The sequence below is a fragment of the Scyliorhinus canicula genome, chromosome 14, assembly GCF_902713615.1.
Source record: "Scyliorhinus canicula chromosome 14, sScyCan1.1, whole genome shotgun sequence".
NCBI lineage: Eukaryota > Metazoa > Chordata > Chondrichthyes > Carcharhiniformes > Scyliorhinidae > Scyliorhinus > Scyliorhinus canicula.
Window position 1 is genome coordinate 140,099,755 of NC_052159.1, and position 6,027 is coordinate 140,105,781.

Genomic DNA, 6,027 nt, shown 5'->3' on the forward strand with positions numbered 1-6,027 from the left:
AAGGTTTAGAGGATTATGTACGAGGCATGTTTTTCACACAGAGGGTAGTGGATGCATGGAACTCACTGCCGGAGGAGGTGGTGGAAGCAGGGACGATAGTGACATTTAAGGGGCATCTTGACAAATGCATGAATAGGATGGGAATAGAGGGATACGGACCCAGGAAGTGTAGAAGATTTTAGTTTAGATGGGCAGCATGGTCGGCAAGGGCTTGGAGGGCCAAAGGGCCTGTTCCTGTGCTGTACTTTTCTTTGTTCTTTGTTCTATGAGGACCCATCTATTAGCACCAGCAATGAATCCCACTCTGTGCATGACTTATCCTCCACAATCGGCAGAGACTTAAAAAAGTGACCACACAATTCTTCTTTGGGAACCAATCTACTTGGCAAAATTGTTGTTTTCCATTGACAACACGAGGACTATTTCATCTTTATAACAATCCATGAAGGCAACGACCTCAATATTGAGCATGCCTTCGGAAGGTTTCAGGTCAAGGAGCTGACTCATTATGCACAATGAATATTACATAAACAATTTTAAAAATGAAACAACTGAACTTAAAATGATTGAAATTCAACGCTCAAACTCCAAACATGACAACAAAAGGCAAAATGAAAAGGAATAAATTTTCCAAAATTGTCTGAAGCATTGGAATCTAATGAGAGTTCCCATGGAAACAGAGCTCTCTGGCTAAGAAGAATGTTCTCGGCAGTCTTATATACATTTAAAAAATCTCACAAGAAAATCCTCTTATGATTCAGGGAGATTTTGACATCTTATCACATTTGATATTTGCATTGGGTATAGACTGCAAGGCAGAACAACAACTGCATCATTGCCACTGGCAATAGCTGAGAAATGAATGTATGGAAGGCAGTGTATTTAATAATGTTTGGGCATCCGTAGAAATGAATGTAGAATAATTTGGGTTTTAAAAAAAGCTACGATTTACATTGCAGCAGATGGCTTTTCTAATTGAAGTTTGTTTTTGCAAACTTGAAAGAAACACAGGGCCATCAGGTCGAACAGATTCTTGTGCCAGTTTGATCGTGGCATCAAACCCAATTATCGAAGTGAATTAGAGCGGGATTTTCTAGTCCCCGCCCAATGCGTTTTATTCAGGAGGCAGATGTAGCCCGCCATTGGCCGCCGGTGGCATCCGTCAATGTCTACAGAGTTTTGCATACCCCGCACCCTCCGGCACTGGGGAATCCACCTCATAGCGTGGGGGTCGGGTGGGGGGGGGGGGGGGGGGGGGGGGGGGAGGAATGGGCTGGTCACCATTGGCGAGATTGGAAGATTCCGGCAGAGGGAAGAGCTGGTCATTTTCAGCCTTAATTTCATCAAGCTTTATGTCAAACCATGGACATTTTCTGAACAGATCGGCCAAAAAGTTTTCTTCCGAAGACGGTGGTCCTTAGGTGTTCCTCACTGGAGTAAGAATAATGATGAGGCTATCAGCACTCACTGTTACTCAAGTGTAAATGAGAATTATGGCGACTGCATCTGTGCAGTTAATTCTGAAATCAGGAAGCTACAGACTAGTTTTCTCCAATTCTCCAGAAGTTTGACTATCCCAGAGTCTCAGTGGAAACAAGGGCAATGTTTCCAGATGGAAGGACATGAAGTTGCAGTACTTATAGTAAACTTGCATAAAAAGTTACGGCCTGTCAATTTGAGCCCAAGTGCCCTTTATGGCAGCATGATAACCTCTCTGGTGCTGCACCTTCCCCTCCTGGCCACACCCCATTGTGACGTGGAACTATATTGATCTGTATGTCCTTGGAATGGCAATCAGTGGTGGATTGTCGCTCCGCACTGATTTACCCGCGCTTAAATTCTAAAGTACCTGTCTCGCCTTACCTTCCTGACTCAGGCCTGGTGAAACACAAGAAGCAAAACGAACTGCCGACACCAGCCGCAAAGTGCAAAAAAAGCGCAGCGAAGGAGGACATTCCCCCCTTTTACAGCACAGCCCCCAAAAAACTGGTGAGTTTAAAGGTCCCATTGAAAGGGAGAGAGTAAGTTTCTAAGGTACGTGAATGGGATGTGCGGATGGGGCATTAATGGGGTGGTTGGTTGGACATGGGGGGATATGGATATCAGTGGGTGGGACAATCAGACATGGGTGAGGGAATTGGTAATCGGAGGGGTGTGAGACTTTCGGACGTCAGGAGAGTGGGGAGTTGGTTATCAGGGTTCTTACATCGGGGAAGTGGAGAGTTCGCACATCGGGGAGGTGGGGGTTCAGACATATTGGGGTTAGTCAGATATCAGGTGGGGTCTGACATTGGCTGGCAGTACGGGTCAAAGGTGTGGGACCAGGTCGGTTCAGAGTCTGAGTTGGATAAGGGGTTGGAGTTGGATCGAAGGCGGGAGAGCATTAGGGGATGGTTGGGCCCGTATGGGGTCAGGCCCAGTCAAGTTAGGGGTTGGGGAAGGGGCATCCCAACCGGGTGGGAAATACCCTGGGGGTGGGGTGTTTTTTTTGAGGGGAAGGTGTCCCACGTGGGGCTCAGCCTTGGTGGTTAAGTTACTCTGAAGGTAGAGGTGCTTTTTATTCCTTCTAACTCTTTCAGGGTAACTATGAGGGTAAAACTGGCAGAATGGTCTGAAGTTAGCTATTTAAATTGCTTTGTCAGATGGTCCCCAGTGCAGCCCAATTGTCCAAAGGAAGTTTGTGCTTCTGGACAATTGCTGACAACTTCCAAGAAAGATTCCCCATTACATCTTTGGGGCACCCCCCCCAAATCAGAGCCATGGAGCCAGGAGGTTTTGGGCCAGTGGTGTTTCCTCACTGTTATAAAATACTGGAACTCTCTTCCTAATGGCTCTGTGGATGTTCCTCTGTTGCACGGACTGCAAACATTTAAGAATACGGCTTACCACTACCTTATCAAGGGCAATTAGATATGAATGTTAGCCTTGTCCACCATGCCCTCAGCTCATGAACAGGTTTGAGAAAAAAGCCTTTCCTAATGTGAAATCTCATTCCTTCATATTTTAATTAGCACTGGAGATTTTAAATTTAATAAAAATTCTTTCTCACCGTGTTTTCTTTCCCATTCTTCTCTCTTAATCCCATGGCCAGAATTGGGTACCCCGGAAATTCCCATGGAAAGACAATGGACTTCCGGCTGCCTCTTCAAATTTTCCGTCCTGCCCTCACCAATTCCCGTCACGAGCGAGGTGTGAAAACCCCGGCCCGACGTTCTTTCCCTCACTTTATTTGTCATTCTGCACATGATTTGACACCATGATCCCCTCTTTCCTTGTTCAGACTCTCTGCCTCGGCAAGAATGTATACAATTCACACAAATTCCTGATCCCCTTGGGAAGAACGCCGCATTGAAACAGGTTTCTTTTTTAAAAAATTATGGTATCCAATTCAATTAAGGGGCAATTTAAGCATGGCCAATCCACCTAGCCTGCACATCTTTTGGGTTGTGAGGACGAAACCCACGCAAACAAGGGGAGAATGTGTGCACTCCACAAGGACAGTGACCCAGAGCTGGGATTGAACCTGGGACCTCAGTGCCATGAGCCAGCAGTGCTAACCCACTGCACCACCGTGCTGCACTGAAACAGATTTCTAATCACTGTGAGACGTGGTGCAGAAGCCCCACAACAAGTCTGTGGAAAAGTATAAAAGTGTTGACTGTAAAATCCAGCAATGCATCCCCAGTGCAGGGTGAAGGGATCACTGTACCATTTGAGGCAGTATCCTTTTGCTGATACTTAAGCCACATCATTAATCATATAGAGTAGGCAGCAAACTTGCTATCTGGGCCAATATCACAATACTAATCTACTTCGCCCAAGGCGAAAATGAAAATGAGAAGTTTCAAAATTTGAAATCAAACAAAATAAGCAGTATGGGCTACAACATCCAATTCAACACCTTCCAATCTCAAGTTAATATTGATACAAGAACTGCATCACACTATTGATTGACAGCAAGGCACTAATATCAAAATATTAAAGAAATAGATCTGCAGTGATGAGAACAGTTACTCTTTTTCATTAAATTCTAGTCTCTATTGCCAGAAACTCTCTTTCTAGAATTGGTCAGTCCTTCAAAATGATTATTCCACGTGAGTTCTCAAAGTGGCTTTAAAGGTATTTTGATCATTGAGTGATCTGAAGGAAGCTATAATTAGTCCCATGTCAAATATGGGTGTATTGTTCTTTTTCTCCAGTAATTTTTCTCACATCAATTTAGATTACTTCTCTGAAGCATTCATTCCTCAATGATAAACTCGGAGAGGCAAATCAAGTTTCTGCCTACATGACTATACTTTGAATCGAAAACGCGGTGCACCAATTTAAACATTCACTTTCCCTGCAACAGGTGCACAGTGGCAGCAATGTTTGTCATTTGGGTTTTGGATTTTGTTTATTGTCACGTGTACCAAGGTACAGTGAAAAGTATTTTTCTGCGAGCAGCTCAACAGTTCATTAAGGGCATGGAAAGGCAAGGAAATAAAAGAAAATATATAATAGGGCAACACAAGGTACACAATGTAACTACATAACACCGGCATCGGGTGAAGCATACAGGGGTGTAGTGTTAATGAGGTCAGTCCATAAGAGGGTTGTTTAGGAGTATGGTAACAATGGGGAAGAAGCTGTCTTGAAGTCTGTTCGTGCGTGTTCTCAGACTTTTGTATCTCCTTCCTGATGGAAGAAGTTGGAAAAAGTGAGTAAACCGGGTGAGAGGAGTCTTTGATAATGCTGCCCGCTTTCCCCAGGCAGCGGGAGGTGAAGATGGAGTCAATGGATGGGAGGCAGGTTTGTGTGATTGGCTGGGCTGTGTCCGCAACTCTTTGAAGTTTCTTGCGGTCTTGGGCCGAGCAGTTGCCATACCAGGCTGTGATGCAGCTAGATAGGATGCACAGCCATAAAATCTTGCCCAAGGTTTTAATGAGTTGTGCTAAAAATTCTCAATCAGTTTGTATCTTGTGCTTAATGTGAATAACACGCATCCCTTCCCTTTCCCATTCAAAGCTGTTTACATGCATTAGCTCCAGTGTCCCTACGTTTTCTTTGATTATTTTTTTCTCTGCTTGTTTTCCTAAAAGCCCTAACATATGAAAAGTATAGAAAGTTATATTGTTCAGATGTTCTGAACGAATGTTTAAGCGTACCCATCAAGGATCCTGAAGGCCCCAGCTGCTCTTTCACCTTGAAATGTCTGAGATTGTTGGTGCGTGTAACTTTAACAAATTCATTAGTCTTCAAATAGCTCCCAATGCTGGTTTAGCTCACTGGGCCAAATCGCTGGTTTTTAAAGCAGACCAAGCAGGCCAACAGCTCAATTCCCGTAGCAGCCTCCCCGGACAGGCGCCGGAATGTGGCGACTAGGGGCTTTTCACAGTAACTTCATTGAAGCCTACTGGTGACAATAAGCGATTTTCATTTTCATTTCATGCCAGTGTTCTTTAAAATCACTTGAAAACTTTTGATACCATTTGGAAATGGAGTACAGCACACAGTTGGGTAAAAGACCAGGTTAGTTCTAAGCACATCTAGGCCTAGCATATGTCATGCTAGAAGACCTGGTAAAGTGTTACATTGGAAGCAAGCACATCAATTAGGATGATTCTTGTTAATCTAGATTCTCTGCACAATTAAGTAAGGCAGTTCAGATCAAACTATCCAAGCATTTCAGACTGTTGCACTTCAAAAGACATACAAACGGTTGGGATGATAATCATCTATTTTCCTCCCACCAGAAAACTGAAGCACTAATGGTCCCTGTTTTACCAGCTGGGAATGGATGGCATTAGCAACGACATACAATTTCTGGCGTATCACCTCAAGCCCTCATTTCCCCCAGTCTAATGGAAAGGTTGAAAAAGATGTTCATATTATCAAACAATTATTAAGTAAGGCTAGAGACTCACAATCTGACTTCTACTTAGTTTTGTTATCTTCCCGATCATCACCTTTGACCTCAGGATTATCACCGGCACAAATGTTGTTTCATAGAAACATTAGGACAACATTACCTCAAGTGCATATCAC